The sequence below is a fragment of the Acomys minous genome (genome assembly GCF_964271855.1).
Source record: "Acomys minous genome assembly, chromosome: 6".
NCBI classification, from domain to species: domain Eukaryota; kingdom Metazoa; phylum Chordata; class Mammalia; order Rodentia; family Muridae; genus Acomys; species Acomys minous.
This window is the reverse complement of record NC_140487.1, coordinates 28,731,898-28,756,161: the sequence shown is the minus strand read 5'-3', so window position 1 is coordinate 28,756,161 and position 24,264 is coordinate 28,731,898.

The following is a 24,264-nucleotide window of genomic DNA, read 5'->3' as shown; positions in this document are numbered from 1 at the left end:
CAGTACTTATATGAATGAATGATGTAAATGAAACTAAACTATGAAACTAGAATTATATTTAGATACACATGGTGGTAAGCCTGTAAGGTTACTCATTAATATAAAATATGTGGTGATTGTAGTGGAAAGAAAGAAAGCACTAGAATGATCCTGAGGAATGTACATGATTCTGAGATATAGGTCATGTGTTATTTCTTTTGGGGTTATTAATTATATATATGTATATATGTATATATATAATATTTTATTTACTTATTTTCACAAAAAATTTGTACTTATTAAATTACACAAGTGGTTTATATATTTTCTCCTTTCATTATGACAAAAAAATTTAAAAAAAAAATATAGGCCTGGAAGGATGGCTCAGATATGCTCCTATAGACGTCCAAAATTTTGCTCACAACACCCATAACAGGTGGCTCTCAACCTGCTATACTTATAATTTCAAATTAAGGAGATCTAAGGCCTTCATATGGCCTATATGGGCACCAGACAAACATGTGGCATATGTACATACTTGTAAGCAAAACACTCATACATAAAAAGTTTTAAAGCGGGGGCTGGAGAGATGGCTCAGAGGTCAAGAGCACCCTCTGTTCTTTCAAAGGTCCTGAGCTCAATTCCTAGCAACCACATGGTGCCTCACAACCATCTGTATAGTGATTTGGTGCCCTCTTCTAGCATGCAGATGAAACACTGTATAATTAATAAGTATATTTTTAAAAAAGTTTTAGAGTTATTAACAAATTATAAAAAATAGCGATTCAAAGACAACAGAGAGCAAAGACTCAACACAAACAGCAAAAGCTTCCAAATAGAAAGCAAGTGTGGCTATCTAGCATTACAACAGCATTAAGTGTGACATTTAGTGCTGATTATTCTATTAACTAACTTCCAATTATTTAAATTGAGAATTATCAACTATAGGAAACATAATACATACAAATACATTAATTATTGCGACAGGTGTATATATTTATAAATAGCTATTGTAAATACTATACAGATGAACCATTTTTACTAATCTGGGATAAGGCCTTTATTATTTGAAAAAGTATCACATTGGGATAAAAACAGAAAATAAATATTGTTAATCAGAAATTATATTATTTTCTGTTTGGAAAACCACATGACTCTAATACCAATTTATACTATAAACTATCTAATGTTGTTCCTTTTATAAAAAAATAATAAAACTTAGGCCTTGCACCACAAATATAGGAGAATGTAAATTTAGTACATAATTTAAGACTCTGCCTTATCTAGTATGACATGTAAAAGTCATATTTATTGTCCAAATAATTGGAGTCTTATTGTTTTACTGTTGCTTAAGCTCACCCTTTCTAGCTCTTTCTGGACTCCAGTGGCTGGCTCAACTCAGCTGTTCTGGCTCAAACTCTTCTCCAAGCTGATTGATTCAATCTGGCTTCTCTCGGCTTCTCAGTGAATTGCTCTGCTTGGTGTTACATTAACTCTGGCATTCTATTTTAACATTCTGGCTCCTTTATCATTACCTTGTTCTGACTTCACCTACAACCTGTCTCTGTAAAACTGCCCTGGTAAAACTTCCCATGCCTCCTCTCTGTCTCTGTCTCTGTCTCTGTCTCTGTCTCTGTCTCTGTCTCTGTCTCTGTCTCTTCTCTTCTCTTCTCCTCTCCTCTCCTCTCCTCTCCTCTCCTCTCCTCTCCTCTCCTCTCTTCTCTTCTCTTCTCTTCTCTTCTCTTCTCTTCTCTTCTCTTCTCTTCTCTTCTCTTTTCTTCTCTCTTTCTCTCTCTCTCTGTCTCTCTCTGTGTGTCTCTCTGTCTCTCTGTCTCTCTCTCTGCCTCTCTGTCTCTCTCTCTCTCTGTCTCTGTCTCTGCCTCTCTGTCTCTCTCTCTCTCTGTCTCTGTCTCTGTCTCTCTGTCTCTCTCTGTCTCTGTCTCTGTCTCTCTCTCTCTCTCTCTCTCTCTCTCTCTCTCTCTCTCTCTGTGTGTGTGTGTGTGTGTGTGTGTGTGTGTGTGTATCTGCTGCCTTCCTTTCCTGTTTGTTCACATGAGCGTTGGGCATATCTTATCTCTGGACTCAATCTGTCAACTCTTTGTCTGAGAAGTCAATTTGTCTGACTCTCAATTAGATGTCACTTTCACACATGGCCGCTTCCTTCTAGAAAACTAATCTTACTTTCATTGTTTTGGATTAAGCGTGTGTACTAATGGCATGTCTATTATCCAGCCACATGATACTTTAATTCATGGTGTGTCTGCCTTCCAGTCAGATCACACAGACCTAGAAGATGCCTGGATGTGATTTTTTTTGTCAGAGCAGCCATGTTGCTGTATTAAAATTCCTCTATAAAAGTCTTACATCAGTTGTGTACCTTTAGTACACATTTGATATCAAAGGCTCAACGTTAACAGCATGGCCATTGTGTTGCTCTCACAGAGTGTTTTGTCTTAGAAACAGAGACCTGTATAGGAAATTGGCAGCCCTGTGGTTGAGAAAGCATAGTTTGCCAGAGGTAGCATATCTGTGGTTTACGTTTGTTTTCCAAAGAGTTTATAACTACACCTCTTTTTATCCCCAGTTATAACCCAGTTTGGAAGATGCTTATGTGGTCACCACTGTCCTATAAACAGTAAGAATAATAAAAACAAATTCAGTGATACTTTTGTGGACTTTTTAATTTCATTTTGGGTTTAGCTTAGTTTGGTTTGGTTTGGTTATGTTTGGTTTGGTTTGGTTTGGTGTTTTTTGTCTTATTGCTCTTTTGATTTTGATTTTCCTTTCTGTGGCTTTCATTTGCATCTTCCTTTTTGGTTTTATTTTTGCAATTTTGTTAGTGACAGAAAAAGGAGACAATATAAATTTGCCTAAGTGAGGAGGTAGGGAAGATTTGAGAGGAGTTGTGGGAATCAATGGACAGAATATAGCATATAAAAAGCATTTCAATAAGAAGTTTCAGAACTGAAGAAAAAAAGATGAATATAGGTTGAGGAACAAATTCTAACTCAGATATTTCAAAAAAGATCTTCTTCCGCAAACAATGATTGTTTGAATATCAGTTGTGATTTGCATTTGTCCAAAAGAACTTACAATTGGCCTATAAATATATCCAAGCAATCATTCTTGGAATACTAAGGAAATGGGGAAGGCATTGTATTGCATAATTAGACTAGCAGAGCACTTAGTACCATTCACTTACTAATGGACAGAGTAATAAACTGCCCCCCTGTTTTTTATGTGTATACCTACAGGGAGTGCATCTCTCCACCTCTCAACCCTAATTACAGAACCTTTTTTTTTTTTTCAGTAGATGGAGATTAATCCAGAGAGCCACAACTGGCTAATATTCAGAGAAAAGAGACTGTGGCATGCTCAGCTCTCGGTGGGATATCCAAAACACATTCTTCCCCATGATGGACAAGGATCGTCTTTAAAGAGGGGGCAGAAAAAAATTGTAATAAGGTAATGAATGTCCACAGTATTTTCCAGGAGTCTCTGTGCTGTTGAACACATGAACTCACCTGCGAAAGATCAAATCAGCTAAAACCCCAACGAGGAAGGGAGAGGATTTCCTGAAGTCGTTTACTGTCTGAGGAAATCTGACGTTTGATAGCGGCTTTTGGAAAGAGTATAAGTCTCTATTTTTTAACTCTACTTTATTTGGAGTGTTTAGGCTTCAACCTCCCTTCCAACCTCCCAACCCTATGTAGGAGAAAGAAGGTTAGTGGAGAGAGGGGGTCACCTTACTTATCCTGCCAGTTTATGGTCCATTGGGTTCTTTTGAGCTGTACCAGTCTCCATCAACAACAGACACAGCCAGCTGTCTCCTCTAAGCCACTAGGCTCAAAAGCTTTTCTTCCAATCTGTCTGCCCCCAACCAGGACACCATCCATCTCTTGTCTCTTCAAACTTCTGCAGGCCATATGCCAACACTGCACAACACACACACATTCTCTCTGGGGTCTCCTTTATATCCTCATAGCCCTAGACTATGTCCCTCTCCATGCAACAGGAGGAAGGCCTTACCAGCTAGCAAAATCCATGCCCCACATGAAACAATGAACAGGTGTGAACAAGCTAAAACCCCAACTAAAATCCCACACTTGGCATTAAAACAAAAACATATTTTCATAACACAACTCAGTTTATAAGGAAGCCAAAACTTCCAATACAAAGGAGTATTGATTTTCTTTGGAGACATAGCCCCTGCTGCTCCCAATGCTCTTTATATGGTGATTGTTTGCTAAAAAAGCCTTTATACATTGGATTATATTTGTGATATAATGACTCTATAACTATACATACACAGGGACCACTAAGTGAAAGTATGTTTTTAAAAAAAGAGAGCACAGAGTTGAGTAGTAAAAATGGTGTGTGAGGGGGAAAAATAATTGACCATGAGGAAATAAGTATTTGTGTGTTTCTCTAATAATAAAAAAAATACTTAAAAAAAATCAATATATCTGACATTTTAACCACAGGGATTGTGCAGTAAGGAAGAATTGAGCTCAGTAAGAACCAGACATGGCCACTGTGGGACCTGTAAAACAATTGAGGAAAAACCTGAGGCTATACATATATTGTATATATTTTTTAAGTTACCCGATTATAGAGGAGAATGGAAAATAAATTGCTTATTCACTTCCTTCAAAGACTATACTCTTTCATACATAGGACTGGACTTATGAGGTAAAGTGACACATGTACAAAGTGAAGAAAAGAAGATGAATAACCTAAAACTACATTGAGGAGAAAAAGGAAGGACCAGAGAGCTTAGTGGAAAGCATTCTGAAATATAAACCGTTCAAATCATTATGAGCTCTGGAAAAGTCAAAACCAGGAACTAAATGGCTTAAGATTATCATTTAGACTGCATAGACAGCAAATCAAGTTGATGTTACAGATGGGTCATTTGATTTTTCTGTCGGCTAAAGCATTCTCACCTAGCAAATCAGAAGAAAAAGCTGAGTCCCTGGGGTGGCTTCAGTGAATGTTGCCACAGAGACTCTCACATGTTTGCATACTTGATCCCTGGTTGATAAAACTGCTTTGGAAGGACTACAAAGTGTGGCCTAGCCAGAGATAGGAGTGTCACTGGGGTGGGCCTTGAAGTTTCAAAGGACTAATTATGCTGAGTTAGCTCTTTCTACCTCATGCTTGTGGATCAAGATGTAAGAGCTCTGCTGCTCCAGAGACACGCTCACTGGCCTGTTGCCACACTCTCCAGCATGACGGCCATAAATAATAACCCTCTGAAAGTCTAATCCCCAAATTGAATGATTTATTTTATAAATTGCCTTGATCATAGTGTTTTCTTACAGTGATAGAAAAGTACCTGAGACAAAGGTTGTTATCGGCTGTCAGATATGCCTGTAACGCATGTGACCATGCACATTTTGGAGATGTAAAAGACTTTTACAGATGTAAAAGACTTGAGGACATTGGATCACTCTGGTGCCTCACATTTGACCATGTCTCCTGGAGGGGGAGACCTGGTGGTACTCAGAGGACGGACAGCAGGCTACCAAGAAGAGACTTGATACACTATGAGCATATACAGGGGGAGGTAATCCCCCTCAGGAACAGTCATAGGGGAGGGGAATAAGGGGAAAATGGGAGGGAGGGAAGAATGGGAGGATACAAGGGATGGGATAACCATTGAGATGTAACAGGAATAAGTTAATAACAAAAAAGAAAAGAAAAGCTACTGAACTCTGTAAGCAGGACCATCTTAATAGTAATTTGGAATATTGCAGGGCTGAGGGTAAGGTTAGTTACAGACTAGAACTCATGGGGTTTCAGAAGCAGACAATATCAGCACCAGCACCGCACGGGAGACGATTCTTGTGATAGTTCAGTGAAGTACGTGGAAGCATTCTGCCTACGTCCTAAGAAACTACCCGGATTTACTTGGTAAAGGAGATTGATTTCAAGATAGCTTGATATTGACACTGTCACATTATTAGGAATCATTCTTATGGAGATAAAAAATTAAAAAGTTCAAGTGGGCCAGAAAAGGTACAAAATGTATAGTCTGAAGTGAAAAACAACAAGAAACTTGATGTTTGGGTCAACTTGTGCTGAAATCAGTAACCTGGTGTAAAATGGAATAAAAGGAGATAGCTTCTCAGGTCAAGACCCTGATTACCTTACCTCAACATGTACAAAGGAAATGTCTCAGGAATTTTTGCTCCTAGAAAAGAATAACAAAGGAACACTTATTGAAAAACCCATAATTCAAGAGTGGACTAGGCTCTGTCCTAAGCAGTGTTGTGTAACATAACTTGTCTAGGGAGACACATTATACAAGTCTACTCCCTGTAGATATGGAGCCCAGGTGGAAAAGAAGTAGTTACACTAAAGTTCAACTGAGTTTTATTGGGGTTATTTAAGGTAAACGTGAGGGGTTACTTACAGATGCGGGAATGTCTCAAAAAGCAATTTTTTTTTTAACCAAAGCCCATCACAACACAAGTGGGAACCTGGTGTACACTGCATACCCTGTGGGCAGATCAGCAGATTGGAGAGTGTCCTTTTGAAGTGATTTTGATGGTCTAAATCACTTTTAGACAGCTTGGATGGATTCTGGTTCTTTCAGGCAACTGATCTCCGGTCTCAGAGTCTTTGCAACTTGTGTTCTCTCAGTGTTCTTGGCAGCTTGGATCATCTGAGACACTTTTGGTAGCTCGGGTTTTTTCAAGTCAGAGGTAGTAGACTCTCAGTTTATATTGCTTATTCTGGCATCAAGGGATTTCGTGAATCTGGCCAGCTTCAGGGATTTCCTGAAACTATTTAGGTTACTTTCTTTCCTGATTAAGGGGCTTCCTGCAGGACATAATGTTTCATTCTCAAAGGAAAATTGTACTCAGACAGGCAAATGAACTTGGAAGCTTGGGCCACGTGCTTCTGACTTTAGGGATCCTGGAGTGAGCAGCTGTGGAATCTTTGGTTAAGGAAACCACTGAAGCCAACTGTATGGCAAAGAAGTCTTTGCATGGATGCCCAGAGAGGTCAGTTTTGGAAAGTGTGAAGGATGGATTACATTGCAGACCACAAATGTTGTAGATGTTGGTCCCAAGGGATACTTATCAAGAAAATCTGCAGAGAGGGCATGGAACGATCCCAAGTAAGAATTTGCCTTGTTTCAAACAAAGCCAGAAGGGAGGAGACATCTAAGCCCTTTGACATCAGATGAGTCAACAGAATCTGCAGTTTACCAAGCTGGATTGTAAACCTCTTCTGGAACAGTATTTACTCCTTATGCTTCCATTCATCCATTTTGAAATGGTAATGTACATTTTGTTCCATAGGATGTTGGAAGTATGCCTTTTTAAAAAAATTTTACAAGGGGCTTATAATCAGAAGTTTTTCTTGAGTCTTTGGACCTTTAAATTCTGTTGAGACTGAAATACTACGGAGAGTTTTGAAATTGAACTAAGTTCAATTTGCATTACGATATGGCCTAAGACCTCTCATGCACAGGGAGTGGAATGGTGTGGTTTTAGTGACAATGACTTCATTCATGTGTTCATATATTTCCATACTTGGTCTCCAGTTGGTGGAACTCTTTGGAAGGGTTAGTTGGATAACGTTGGAAATTATTAGTCCTAGCTGGTGGTGGGATGAGTTTGAGGATTATTTCCCCCTGGAGGAGGTATAAGGCCTGCCTTTGAGCAGGAACAAAGACTGTTGCCAATAACACGCATGCACTCCTGGGCTTCCGCATATAACTGGCCTGAGACCTACCCCGGCTTGCCCAGACACTGATAACTTTGTAACTGGTGTCTAGACACAAGCTAATGAGGAAGAGCCACAGCAGCAGCTTGCAGTCTGAGAGCCAATGGGATGCTGGACTGGGGTTATAAATGGGATCATCCTCCTGTAATAAATGAGTCTGCTTTTGCTACTTGCCTGACTCCTGCGGTCTGTGTCATTGACTCTGTGCCAGCTCATCCATCCCCACAGGGTTCCTTAGTTGGGGTCTCAGCAATATCCTCCTTTTCTGCCTCTCTTTGTGAATGACAATGTAAGCTCTCAATCTACCTCTCCATTAGTCAGAGACCTGCTTATGTGTTTCCAGGCTACCCTACCATATTGGTCATGGACTGTAACACTCTAAAATTCTACTGTCCTATTTTATGCTTTCTTTGATAAGGTGCATTGGCCATGGTGTCTTCTCATAGCAATAGTAAAAACAATTAGGAAATAGAGTCATTATCAATTTCTCTTTGTCCCTCATATTACTACAAGAATTTGATATTAAAGGTATTTTATCTGTTTTATCAAACTATGTTTGAGAATCTATTATTTTTTGTCTCATTTTCCTTCCAAATCAGTGTTATCAGGTCTCGTTTGAACAGTTATCTTATCTAGTTAAAAATGATTAATAAAAAGCTCCATTGTCATTTTACATTAACTTGAAAGATGAATCTTTTCCACAGAGACATTAAAAAAAGGTCCACGTACTCGATATTAAAAGACCTGCTCTTTTTGAAAAGAAAATAGAACAGAGTGAGTTTTGAGTAAAAGGGATTTGGAGTGGGGTAGGAGGAGTGGAGAAGGGCAAAACTGTGCTTGGGATGTATGTATGAGAGATGTATGATGGAATCTATTTTCAATATTTTTTTAAAGACCAGACTAAAATTATAAAACATTGTGTGAAGTCAAAAGTGACCTATGCCTTAATAATGTTAATTCAGGATGTTTAAAATAAAATGCTTTGAATACTACTTCTCTCTCTCTCTCTCTCTCTCTCTCTCTCTCTCTCTCTCTCTCTCTCTCTCGATTTCCACTAACATTAAATTATTTTGAGACCTAATAAAGGAAGAGGAAGCTTTAGTATCAAAATTATGTTTTATATTTTTACACCACATGGCAAGCAAAGCATTTAGAGAATGAAATTGGATTTAAAGTGTTGATGACAATAAATGGTCAGTATAATTACTTGGATAGTTTTCCTTATGAATTCTGACCTTAACTTTTATGTAAGCAAGGGCTCCATTTGTGGCTGCCTGTGTTCTTGGCTTTATGGTTAAATAAATACTAGTGCATAATAATTGCTCAGTATTAATCATTATTTAATATTTTAAAAATTTATTAATTTATTCAGATTACAACTCAATTGTTATCCCATCACTGGTATCCTCCCATTCCTCTATCCCTCCCACTTTCACCTTATTCCCCTCCCCTAGGTCTATGACCGAGGAAGACCTCCTTCCCCACTATATGGTCATAGGCTGTCCAGTCTCATCTTGGTTTCCTGCTTATTCTTTCTTGGAGTGCCATCAGGCCTCCCCACCAAGGAGAGGTAGTCAGATATGAGGTACCAGATTTCATGTCAAAGTCAGTCCCCGCTCTCCACATAACTGTGGAGAATGTCCTGTCCATTGGGTAGATCAGAGTAGGGGTTTGTTGTTTACTATTGTGTTGTCCTTGGTTAGTGCAATAGTTTGAGCAGACTCTCCTAGGCCCTGATCTACCCATCATGATGTTCTTCTTTTAGGTTTCTAGGACGCTCTGAGTCCTTCTATTTCCCCATCTCCTATATTTCTCTTACCTAGAGTCTCAGTACGATGTCCCCATTCTCCTGGTAAGTGAAAACTTTTGTGGGACATGGCTTTGGGATAGTGCCCAATTATAAGTGAGTATATACTACGTGAGTCTTTCTGCTTCTGGGTTAACTTACTCATTTTGATCATCTCTACTCCCATCCATTTGTCCACATCTCGGGATTTCCTTGTTTTTAACAGTTGAGTAGTATTCCATAGTGTAAATGTACCACAGTTTCTTTATCCATTCTTCAACTGAGGGACATTTAGGCTGTTTCCAGGTTCTGACTATTTTGAATAAGGCTGCTATGAACATGGTTGAGCATATGTCCTTGTTGTGTGGTGGAACATTTTCTGGGTGTAGTCCAAGAAATGGAATAGCTGGGTCTTGAGGAAGCCCTATTGCCAGTTGTGTGAGAAAGCAGCAGATCGATTTCCAAAGTGGTTGTACTAGTTTACATTCCCACCAGCAATGAAGGAGTATTCCTCTTTCTCCACATCCTTACCAGCATGTGGTGTCACTTGAATTTTTGATCTTAGCCATTCTAATGGGTATAAGATGGAATCTCAGAGTTGTTTTGATTTGCATTACTCTGATGACTAAAGACATTGAGCATTTCTTTAAGTGTTTCTCAGCTATTTGATATTCCTCTGTTGAGAATTCTCTTTTTAGTTCTGAGCCCCAGTCACTTGTCATTAATCATTATTTTAATAGCTCATGTACAGTAACCAATTTACTGTGAATCAGTGTTTTTCATTGACATTCTTCTACACAGTCTTCCCGGCACTTACAAAAGTAAATCCTGTGGTGTAAATGGTTGAGCAGTATGAGTTTTACACGAGGACCTGTCTTATAGACCCCAAATAAAGTCTTTCTCATCTTAGAACACAAAAATCCCAGGTTATTCATTTAAAAGCTTCATTTATGTTGTCCTTTACATTGTCTGTCTGCTATAACTATTTTCCCTTATTGTGATCACATGCTCAATCCATTATACACACATCCATCCTCATATTGACCATCAAATTCCCTTACTGAGAAAAAGACTTAAAAGTTTTTACCCTTTGTCAAATACGACATACATAATTTCTTAAATCATATAGAGTTACTTTTTTGAACTTCTATTCTCCTTTACATATTTTTCTTCTATCTTTAAATCAATACTAAACAGATTTTGTAAGTGATAATAGAAATGCTTAATGAGAAACATGTGACTCTTTTTAACGTCCTTTTATAGCATTATTATTTCTTCCATTCCTCAATGTTTGCCTTCTGTGCTTTCCAAGCAGAAACATTTTACTATTTCCTCATTGCCAGGATTCATCTCTTGCTTTCAAATCACTTCAACAGATCCCTTCACATCCTGTGATAGTTTTATGAACCTATTTTCCATACAGCTATAATTAAAAGAAAATCTGGTATTGAACAATATCCCCATATCACCATATTGTTTCGAATTTTCTGTGTCCCAATATGTTGTGAAGCATGGTTGTCTGTTTGAGTGTTTTCAAGATAAATGTATCATGGCCTTGTCAAAAATTAAGACACAATATAACATTCATTTTATTTTGCCTATGTACTCTTCTAATTTCTGCAGTGACTCATGTCTGGCATTAAAGTCCTGTGCAAACATCAAGAGCAAGCATCATTAGAAACTAAGTATTTATATAGAAGAAGTTGAAAACCAAAGTAAAATAAAAATTCCATTTTATTGACAAAATAGCACCAGTTTAAAAGTACACAATGAGCAAATTTACGTAAACACTAAAATAAACTCAACTATGAAATTCTGTCTCTCAAGTGGGAAATCTTCACTACCTTGAATGGGTACATTGGTATAAGAAAAATCCTTAGTCACTAACACCAGCCAGCAAGTGTAGGCTCTTTTATTCTTTGAGAAACAAAATCCTATGTGATTAAAATGTACTATAAGCCTACGTAATCTCTTTCCACTTGTGGTTGCCTGTGGAAAATCACTGGAGACAGGAGGAAGGAAAAACCACTTTGCTTTCCTATTACCGTGGCACCTCAAGGAAAAATGAGAAATTCTGAGGAAAAATGAGGCAGATTTTTAAAATACAGATGTGTTTTGTGGTTCAAAAGCAGGCTTCACAGATGTTTTTGCTGTAATTACTTATATTCCCTTTCTTAAAATAGTAAGGAAAATAGTTATAGTTAGAAATTTAAATTTAAAAAAGAATAAACTTTGAAAATTGCATGATTTAATTTCTTAAATTTCCATCTAGGGATTTTTAATGACAAGTGCTTGAAAGTACAACCTTCTAAAATGCTTATGACATAATTTTATTTCAAAAAAACAAAACAGGAAGCTCTTTTCATTCTCATGTGCTGACATCTCTGTTAAGCTTTTGTTTTCCCTGTTTGGTGGTCACCAGTCCCCTAGCTGGTAACAATGCAGGTGATTTGTAACCTTAGTTTTAGGCAATCACAAGGATAAAATGTACAGGAGTGCAAGGTTGCCAAGCAATGACATAGGGGGATTCCCCACACCTCATCAGTGCAATTGTTTGCTCTTCTCTGCTTGTTTTTTGTTTTTATTAATTTATTATTATATCTCAATGGTTATCCCATCCCTTGTATCCTCCCATTCTTCCCTCCCTCCAATTTTCCCCTTATTCCCCTCCTCTGTGACTGTTCCTGAGAGGGATTACCTCCCCTTGTATATGCTCATAGGGTATCAAGTCTCTTATATTTTTCTGCTTGTTTAACAGAGAAGATTGCAGAGCCTGTCTCAACAGTCAGGAGTCAGGTATATTATAATATTTTTGGGTTTTTGAGATTATAAAATAATTACATATTTCTCCCTCCCTTTCCTTCCTCTGAACATTGTCATATACCTTCCCTTATCAAATTCATACCATATACATATGATATATATATATATATATATATATATATATATATATATTAAACTTCTTGTTTACATATAAATTCCTAAATATAAAATTACAAGGCTTTAACCCTACCTAAACAAAACCCTAAGATGAACCAAGGAATGCTGAGAGAGAATATAATCTTCGCCAAGAAACCAACACCAGTTACTACCCAATACCTAAACATATTTCTGTAGAATGTGTATGGGGGGCTATAAGTCCTTCATAGGGACCTGGAGGAGAAAGATGATGCTCTATGAGGTTCATCTTTGTCCTTTTGCTTTGTTCTTACTCTCTGTGCTTGCATGTTTTTCTACACAGGAGAACACATGATAGAACTTGTCAAGGTAAATACTTTCCAGAACTGTAACAGCAAAGGGAGAGTGCTGTGCTCAAATTCCAGCAGATGTTCACTGAGGCACTCATATCTACCTCAGCATCTCCCTGTGTTAGGAACAAAAGACAGTCTTGTCTCTATAAAGATGCATCTCTTGGCATATTCTTGCTTCTCGTTTTCTCTATGCACCCTAATTTTCTGATGTGAGATGTGTTTGTGAGTTTTTCTGTAACTACCATCTCTGCACTCTGACATCTGTTCGTCACATGTGCTCTTTCTTTGCCAAGGATGAACAGATTCAGCATAATGTTAAATTCTTTTCTGTCACTGTGTCTTCATTTCTCCCTCCCTGTCTCTCTCTTTTTCTCAATATTTTTTCCTTAACAATCTCTCCAACATTTGAAATTTTTTGGTTAAAAGATGATACTAAAAACAACATGTCAAAACCTAACTAGATACTAACCCATAAGTAGGTTTTTTTCTGTACTTTATCATATCAACATATCTGTTCTGTCAGTTATTGATTATATCCCAGTTGGGGGTAAATGTTTTTATCTCCTGTAACTGTGTTCTTAAAAATTATGTATCTGCTGATACATAACAAAAAAAAATCTTGAACTTTCTTTTTGAGAGTTTTTCTTAATATATTTTATTAATTTATTCATATTACATCTCAATTGTTATCCCATCCCTTGTATCCTCCCATTCTTCCCTCCTTCCCATTTCCCTTTATCCCCTCACCTATGACTGTTCCTGAGGGGGACTTCCTCCCCCTGTATATGCTCATAGGGTATCAAGTCTCTTCTTGGTAGCCTGTTATCCTTCCTTTGTGTGCCACCAGGCCTCCCCATCCAGAGGAGAGTTGGTTTTTTGTTTGTTTGTTTGGTTGGTTGGTTGGTTGGTTGATTTTTTGAAAATTGTTTGTGTCTTACTTATAAATAGCACACACAATGGAACCATGTTGTTTTGCCTGCTCATTTCATTGTCTTGTCAGATAATTACCACAATAGAGGCATAAATGTTTACTTATACATCTCCTTTAATCACAATAAAATGCAACATACGTGAAAGAGGAGCTTGTAGCAAGTCATTATGTCACTACAGGGTTGAGAAGTCCTACTTCTTTGGTGCTTACATGTATGCCTAGGTCTTCTATAGTCAAGAAAATATATTTGTTCTTTGTTGGAGATCATGTGTGGGAAATGACAGGGAATACCTAATGATAATAAGACGGGATGAGCTTTCAAGCACTGAATTAAATCTGTGTGTCCTCAGTTCTCATATCAACCACATGAAAAAAATATGAAAACCCTTGCATTTGAGAAATAAAGCCAATCCCAAAATTATTCTGGTGACATAGGGAGCAGTTTTGATTTGTAATTGAGTCCTCTGTTTAGTTTTTAACATGTTTCTCCAGTTGATTGACAATGTGCCTGGCCACTCACATTTGGACAGCTTCTGAAGGCAATTCGTGGTCTGTCAATATTTCCCCAATCTAGTTCTCAGCCACAGATGAGCTGGCAGATATTTTGACTTTTTCCAAGAGAGAATATTCTGAAGTGCAACAAGTTTATCAACAACAGAACGAGCTCTATTTTTATGCCTGTCTCCTATCATCTTTAATTTTAAAAAGTAGCCTCATTAAAGAATATTCAGTTAATTTCCACTTTGCCTATTGGAAGGAAGTATTTTAACCCACTAGACTAATATTTGATCACCTTCCAGAAATTTGCAAAAAGTATATTTGGAGATAAATGCAGGATGGTGAATAGAAATGATAATTACTTTATAAAGTCTTACAAGAAAGCCTTAATTTTTATTCTCAATTTTAAAACAGGAGCTTAATTATTTGAACAGTTTCTACACCATGGACTACCTTTATAAATATGTATTAATTAAAATTGGATATTTCATATTCCATATGTGCGTAGACATACAAAGATGTGTGTGTGTGTGTGTGTGTGTGTGTGTGTGTGTGTGTGTGTGTGTATACACACTCACTAGAAGTAAATTTGTGGTTTAAGAGATTGTGCCAGGTTCCAGATGAGTCATCATCAAATGCTGGGCAGGCCCTACCAATAAATATACTTACTGTGTACTTTCCGTTCTCGAGGTCGTGATTTCTGTCTTCCAAGACATTTGCATTTTATTTGTCTATTCTGTATTTTATTCATATTACCGTTCATTTAGGACCAGTGTGTCACATGTTAGAACTTTACTCTGCAAAAGATTTAGGTAATGTGAGAATGTAGGCTCTGACATGGTCTAACTATAGTAAAGCCTGGTGGATCTCATTCCTAGTGATCACTCAGTTTGCACCACACTTAGTCATCTAAAGGTCTCACATTATGTAGAAAGGATTTAAATTAGTTCTTAACATAAGGTGACCAGTGATCTGCCAGAAAAAAAAATTCTCTTGGGCATTTGACTGAAATGTATCATATGTTTCTTTTATGTGACAGAAGTTCTAAATCTGATTGCTACTAACATTTATTGAGTCACTAAGATGCTTTCTCACAATCCATCCTGTTTTTTATTGTCTTAGACAGCACAACAGACTTGTTATGGAATACCTAAAAGACCATCTGAAGTTGTTCTCCACTTCTCCATTCGACTTTTTTTTTTTTTTTTTTTTTTTTTTGGTACAAGCTATCCTCCACTTTACTACTGTGATGATTTTTTTTTAATTTAGGGGATTATTTTTTCTGTAAATATTTTAATGCATCCCTTTCTTGCATAAAAACATCTAAGCCTTACTGTCTTCTACATTTAGCAACTGAGGTGACACAGCATAAACTTTCCATGCATTCTGCATGGATACGGGAAGATTCTCTATATAATACAAACGCACGGGAGTCTAGCAAAGAATAATCAATGTTCTTGTTCTCTGAGCTTAATAGAATGATGCAAACGAGATGATAAACCTGAGAATTTTAAAGAAAATTTTTAAAAAATATTAATTGTATTTCTCTATATTTAGGAACATTATGAAATCGTGATAATGTTTGTTATCTCAAATTTATAACTTAATCCTGAACTTTTAAGTGGATTCATTAGAAAATATCCCTTAGACATGAACTCAACATTGAAAAACCCCTAAAGGAAGAAAAGAAAAAAGCAGAAGGAACTGGAAAATAGTGGAAAATTACTAGTCCCTGTGATTGTTTATTTCCATGCCAATCTGTTTTAATATGGAAGACATTAAATATAGCTGATGTTCTTTTTCCAATCACAGTGCCACTATTTGGCAAGTTCAGTGTAAGGAATGAAGTTGAAAATGCTTTCACACTCTATAATTTTGCTTCCTGAGGTCTGTTTTTAGGTTAGGTACACGAACCCATTTATGATTTCCCTTCCAAACCCCAGTGTGATATTTTCCCTTTGAAAACTGACAATATAGGTGTGTCTATAATTAATGTTATGTAAAGAAGAATTGCAATGATGTGGATAATGAACGATTTGTAATTATTTGCCTTTAGGACTTTTATTTTTAAAATGCCTGTCGTCCCCTGGAAATGTTTTACACTCTACTACTTTTACTTTAGCTTTATTCTATTTTTAATATGTGGCTGATTATGTAAGATTCAGAGTTTGTCACTGAAAATAAGTTAAAAGTGGAAAATGAGAACTATTTTTAAATAAAACAGATTATGCAGACCTATAGGCTTATGTATTTTCATTAAAAATCATTGACATTGGAAATGGTAGTTAATAGGTCAGACTTGCCTAGTGAAATTTGTCCCAGAAATATATTATAGTGACATAAGAAAATACAGTTTTTTTTTATTATAGTTTTTCCTGTTGATTTAGCTAAGGCACTGATTTAAGAATACAGGGTTTTTCTGATAGCCCATTTCATTCTGTCATTGTAGTTCAATTAAATAGCATTGATTTAATAATACAAGGTCTTTCTTATAGCCCGTTTCATTTTATTCAGAATGAGATTGTTAGATTATGTCTGTTAAGTGTATGTTGCTAGATATTTGATCACACTGAAAATCCTGAGATTGTGTTGTTTACTAGAAACACTTGCTTCTAATTGTGGTGTGGCTCAGCCCTAGCACACACCTTTAATCCAATAACTTCCTGATTATTGTATACAGGATTAAATAAAATCAACCATAGGTCAAAATTCAGAGCAAACAGCCAGTTGACAGGGAGTAAACCTAGGAAATAAGCCTAGAGAGTAAAAGGAAACCAGGAGGATGGGTAGAGAGATGCACAGGAAGTAGAAGGGAAGGACATTCAGTTTTTGAGACAGTGTGGAGAAGGAAGGTTTCCTTTTGAAAGTAACTCAACTGGATGCTTTCTCATGCCCTCTGAGCTTGAAGGTTACCATCACAGCATCTGGCTCCCTGGTCTTTATTGGTAAAGTTGGATGATTCAGATTTATTTTAAAAAATAATCATTTCTTATTAATGTTAAAGAATCACTATACTAATTTGCATAGTGACATTAACTTGCACATTATCAGAAGCATACAAGTGTCCTCTTTTCTCTTGTTATCTTCATTGTTTATACTAGCAACATTTTACAATCATGAAATGGTGGAGTGTTTGGCTTTGATCTACATTTCTTTGATGATTAATGTCTTTTAGCATTATTTCAATTATTTATTTGCCATTTGTATGTGTTCCTTCCAGACAGATTTATTGGAATCATTAACTATTTTATGAGGTTTGATTTATTTCTTGATTGATTGCCATTAGTTTTTCACATTCATATCTATAAACTCTTTGTCAAATAGGGTGTTCTAAATACTTTGTGCCATTCTGTAACTTGGCTCTTCAGTGTTGTGTTGATATTTTTACTTTACTATAAAAGTGCCATTGAGTTTGAGCTAGCCTTCATATGTCTCTGTAATTGTAAGAAATCAATTCTTTCACTAGTTGTAAGAAATCAACTAAAATGAACTAATGACTTAAATATAAAAGCTGAGATTATAAAATTTAGAAAATGGCATGAGGAAAATAATTTAGGTCACTACAATTGACAAAAAGCTTTTGAACAAGAAATTCCAAATACCTTCAAAACAAACTAGTCTTTCAAATGAGATTAAATTTATATTTGATCTCTCCTTAATTGTTTATGATATAATTGACTTTACATGGGCCAGAAATGTCCATAGGCATGTTTTGTTTCCTACTAAATATGTTAAACCAGAGGTTAATAAGACAATATTAGTTTTTAATAATATTACATAGATGTCTATTTATACATCTATGTATATAATTGAAATATTTTCTCATTCAGCTAAGTGATTATAACCACTATCAACAGATTTATATGATATTATCAAATTTTCATCTTTCTGAAATTAGCATTAAATAAATATATAGTAGATAAATTTAAAAATTTTCCTCTCAACTTTTTAATTTAAAAGTATCAGCAAACATTTAATGGAGATGTTCAAACTCTGTATCATGAGATATGCAGGTTACCCCCTGTTTCTGTGAAGTAGAAAATCAATCAATAATACTTACAAAGACAGAAGTAAAAAAATGGAATTTAAAAGAAAGATTTGTATTTAATTTGTGATATTAAACACAGATTATGATTACTAAATCCAGAAAACAGTATGACATTAAATGTTGGCTGAAAGAAAGCATAGATAAAATATAAATAAGATATCAAAGAGTTGAAGGCTTTGCCTAGGAGAAATAGGCAATATAAATCAAACTTAAAAATCTTCTATAGCTTTGACTGAATTATGTGTGTATGTCTGTGTTTATGTGTATATTATTCCTTATCCAAAACCAGTATATTTTATTTTTTTTCCTTTCCTACCACAGATTTACTAAAAAGTATCAGTTTACTGACATTATCAGAAATCTGATTAAAATGGCCTAAACATTAAAGAGTCGATTTTCCTCTTTAGAGCCCAGATCTGGCAGCTGCTGGTGCCACCACAGTGGTTCAGGGTGTTGGGGCCAAGTCTCTGTACGTCTCTTAGCCTTATTGTCATGGTTCCAAGATGGCTGCTACAGCTTCAACCATCCATGCCTTGAGCAACAGAAAATAGAGGGGGACAAAAAAAGAAAACTGTAATAGATTTTCAACTTAGATACCCTAAAGCAGTTTCCTTGAAATCTCATCCAGAGGTTCATTCCTATTTTATTTTAGTACCCGCATCTCAAGCAGACTGAGCTATAAAAAATTGAAACTGGAAGTGTTGCCAATAGCTCACATATGAGAAGTTTATTGCTAGTGAAAAATGATAAATATATGTCAGAGACAGAAGCACGAATTTTTGCCTCTGCACCCCAGTGAAGCATACTCTAAGAATGAGTACGTAATTTAAGAGTTATGCTTGTTAGTATGTTATGGGCTGAGGACCATGGCCTGAGTTTAATTACTGTAAGAGAACCCTGTGATTTTAAAGTTGCTATTTTCTGCTAGTCCTTTAGAAAAGATTATGAAAATTAAAAAAATAGAAATTCACATAAGCAGTAAAACCAAATGATTACCAGCATCAGTTTCAAGTTTTCATCAAAGAATTTTAATACTCTTTACAGTTACTCTGCCACTAGCTTGTTTTATAGACATAGTCATCAAGCCCTGCACCAAAAATCATTCCAGAAAGACATATTACTTAAAACAGAAAGAGAATGACTGAACTTGTATGAATTAAGGTTTCTAATTTCAAAACAAATTTCAAATTATTTGATAACACAATTTTCTTAATGAAGCTACAGAAGTAAATGAACAAGTGAATAGTAGAAAATGCATGTTTTCCTACAGAAAATCCAGGATAAAATTCTTCTATATATATTATTTGGAACGTTACTGATAATAAATGTAAAAAATGGAAGTTTATGCTAGTCAATATGATTTACATATTTAGAAACTGATGGAGTTTTGTATGTTTCAAGTACTATTACTATTTTTTTCTTAAAGGATACAATATGGCTTATTATGATTGTTGTGATAATGATATTAATTTGGTCTAGGTTTTGCAATTGAAATTACTAAGAAATTAACAAGATAAGTATGACATTTTTTTGAAATTCTGGGTAAATTAATGAAAGATAATGTCATTTAATGTTCTAAAGCTATGCCATCCATGTTTTGCATCTGATTAATCATGGAAGCACATTTTACTTGAAAAATGAGTGCATGAATTTCTCATATTTTACAGATGACAGATGGCCAAAGCATGTGCTCAGTCTTGGCATTTGACATAAATTCCTGATTCCAAAGATTGCGTATGTATGCGTTTGTTTATAGATGTGCATTTGCATGAAATAACAATTTAGTCATCCATACCACTAATTCTTGCCTCATATGGAGGAAAACATTAAATCTTAAACAAAAAATTAAACACAGGTGTGGAGAGCTGATTTTATTTTATTTTTTTCAATTTTTATCTATGAAATTGTACATGAGAGTGAAGACTATACAATTATCTTGAGTAAATTATTGAAAATTTATTCTTTACCATAATGTTAATTTTAGGCCATTTTAGAAGTCGTCTGGTACTAGGTCCCTCTGTTAAAGGGAAAGGTCTTCATGACTTCTTGAAGGTTTATGTTGTGAACAAAAAAGGTAAGGACCGAGGGTTGTTGTTTGGAATGGAAATGTCTAATACTATAGTTGTATAAGTAGGCAAAGGTAGGAAACTTGGAACTTAATTATATTGTTTCTAATCCCAAATAAAAGCAAGGAAAAATACCATAGTAAAAGATCTAAGGACAGACATAGACATGCAGAAAGAAACATGTCTGAGTAGGTAGTTACTTTCCTGATCTGCACTTCCAAAATCCATGTAACTCTATAAAATTGTACAGCTAAATATCGTCATGGAAAAGAGGAAATCGAGTTCAAGTACCAAAATTGTTTTCTCTGTGGACAGACTTCAAGGTGCTCATTGATTTATAGCTCTAGATACAGAGAATGGAGGCAAGAACTTCTAAGGATTACTCCTACGACCCCGGACATCATCCTATGCTGGTGGCTTAACCAGTACCTCCTTGCCCAATTGATCATATGATTGGAAATCAGTGGAAGGATATTGAAATGACACTGGGAGGTCAAAAATAGATACTCAATAAGGACGCACAATATCACAGTAAGGTCCCAAATTAAGACAAGGAAAAAAGTTTTTATAAACTATGTTCTGACTTCCTGCAGGATAAAACTCTAGGGCCAGTGTTGTGATATGTGGTATGTGTGACAAGTGTTACCAAACAATAAATATGTAACACAGCTCAGTTATCAACTGCAATTACATGAGCCACGTATAGTCAGAATCACATGAACACACATATTAAAGGTAAAATTTCTTTAAGACAAAGAGTCTGTGTCTTAGTAACCAACTTCCTGGTTGAAAAAAAAATCATAATGCTCTTCTTGTAGGTTTCTAGAACCCTCTGGATCCTTCTACTTTGCTATTCTCCCATGCTTCTCTCATCTGGAGTTCCAATAGGATGTCCTCCCCTCTGTTCCAGTTTAGTGTTTTTATGGGATTCTTGAGTGTGGAAATAAATAGATCTCTGTGTACATCTTTTCTTTTGTACCATTTCTTGGGCTTTTTCCATTCTTTTGCTTTTGTACCATTTCAATGTCATAGTTTTTTAGTCTTAATTATATTTATTATATCATTATTCTCCAGAAGCCTATTTGTTTTTTAGTGAGAGACAGAAAGAGAGTAGATCTGGATGAGAGGGGAGGTGGGAAGGAACACGGAAGAGTAAAGGGAGTGAAGACTGTAATCAGGATATATCCTATACGGGGAAAAACACTAGTTATAATGCAAGAGAGAAAAAAGCTACAATTCAAAATTTGCAAAGATATCCACCAAAGATGTTGGAAGACTGTTCTGTAAACAACAACAAAACCCTGAAAACTTGTTGTCATTAGACAAATTCAATCAATTAAACCATAATAAACCAATTTCAAATACGATTGTTTTAATTTTTTTCCATAAAATATATTTTAATCAGATTTCCCCCGCTTGCAACTCCTTCCAGATATTTATCCCTTACTTACCCACCCAGCTTTATAATTTTTGGTCTCTTAAAAGAAACAACACAAAAACAAAAAAACAACACAAACAACAAAACCAGTAAGACAAAAATGCTAAAATAAAACAAAATGAAACACACCACCTTAAAAAAAAACCAAACTGACTATATGTAGCTTTTTGTTGTGTTTTGTTTTGTTTTGTTTTTATGCCAAATGTGATTGATATACATAATCACACTTCATTGGAGAAAACATATTTTCCATATACCAGCAGTTATCAATTTCAGGTCACTTCTTGGTTAGTGTTTGAATCCCAGGTCGACTTCCATATTGCAGTGCCGAGTCTCTAATTGCTATTACCGTTACTATCTCAAAGTAACGAGGCAAGAAGGTGATGCTTATAATGTATCACTATACACATAAATCTGTGTCTTACTTAACCCCTATCAGAGAAACTGCTTGTAGAAGATAGGGATTACCATAACTGAAGGATGTGCAGTGAAACAGAGAGACTTTGGAGCAGTCACTTCTTAACCTGATATAATCGTCAAACTCCTTCCCTCAAAGCTCAGCGAGCTGTGGAGAGGAAGAAATAGACAGATTATAAGTACCATAGGGTATGGATATATCCAAGGAAGCATCATTTTTCACATCCAACAAAAACAATACAACATATGAGTTCGAAGAAAATGTGGGCTCCTGGTGTTAAAAGTCCAAGTCTGGCATTACCAGATAACCCCTGAGCCCTGTGAAAAAGGATGGACTCCCCCTGTCCATAGGGGGACCCTGATCTGGGGACCCTGAATTCCTGCATCCTCTGAGTAAAATCCTTAGGGGAAAAACAGGTTTAACTTCCTTCCTCTCAGTAGAAGCTGTTCAGCAAGCACCTTGGGGAATCAAGTAAATACCAGATCCTATGCTAATGAGACCTTAACCTTCAACAAATGACCCCTAACCACACTTGGAGTTCCTGATGCACCGATTGGATAATTACTTACTGTGCTCCCCCTCTTACGATGGGACTGTGCTATTGCATGTAAATGAAGTATCCATGGCACCCCAAGTCCCAGTGAATCAAACACGTTCACCCCTGAAACTCTTCTCACTGCCTGGAGTTTATAATGTCCCCGATTCATGAAATAAAATCTCAGTCCCTCACTCTCTTACCCCATTCCTCCACCATGAACACCGGAAACTTGTAATTTATTTGCGGGAAGGGTTGGCTTCCTTCCTCCCTGAAGCATACACTGCTGGATCCCAGGCTTGACGGCCAGTCAGGCACCATGTGGCAGTTGGCCTTCATGAGGTTCCCACATTCACCAATGTGTCAGCACAGATGGCCTCTGCCATCTTTCTAGCTCTGCTCTGCTCACCATAGCGCCTCCCTGCAGGAGCAAGGGGCTGGCTATTCTCAAAGCAGCCATTTTGTGCACCTGAACAAAACAAGGCTCCTGCCTCTGCCTCTCTTGGTTTTGGTGCTCCAAACAAGCCTCCAGTACTGGCTGCTCATGACGCAGCCACTGATTCACCAAAGTCAGGGTGGGCTCTGATGGCCACCTACTTTGATGTAAAGCTCTGAGCTTCTTTGACCCGGAGATTCACTCTTTTCAGCCTGAAGTGTATACTTCTGGTTTGGGGCTCCAAGCGGCTCCGGCTTCTGGGGAGAGTATCTGACAAAACCCAGGCTTCCACTTGACACCAAATGGCAAGCATATAACAGTGTACACAGGACCTGACGGGAACAAGTTTTGAAGTTTGTTTTTTTGTTTTTGTTTTTGTTTTTTTACGATAGAAGAAATCTATTGTCAGTTGAATCTTATATGTACTTGAAGATTATAAAGGATTAAAATGGACTAAGTATAATTATAATGAAAATAATTGTTTTGTCTACAGTTATGTTCTGAAGAGAATGTCTAAAGTAAAAATAATAATAGCACATAATGAGTTAACGATATTTGTAATCTGCATTTATGAGGCAGCAGATCACCAAGCTTCATTTTCACATAAGGGCATCAGATCAGAAAAGTTATTTAAAGATTTATGCATGAATACAATGGTTAGTTTTGCAAAAGAGGATGGAGATGAATTCATGACTGTAAAGGAAATCATCAAATATTCATCTTTCATACTTGAAAGAGCAGATAAAAATAACAATGATATAAATAATTTGAATATCAACACAGTATAGTTGACCTCATAGTCTGAATATGTTATCAGTGAATATCAAGATACACATTCTTCTAAAAAACGTTTACTAAAAGGGATCCCACTTGCCAGTCTTATCGTAAATTACAACACAATTATTATAAAGAAATTTCATGTTCTTGGTAAACAACAAGTTAAAGTAGAAATCCTTACTTCAATGACACCTACAAAAAATTGGAGATATCTGTATAGATACCAGAATTTTTCAAGAAACTTTGAAAATATTCTGAATTGAACTAAAAAATATACAACCCATCTAAATAAGAAGATTATAGCTAAAATATTGTTTAGGAGAAATTTGTAATCTATGGTGGTATTTTATAGGTAATCATA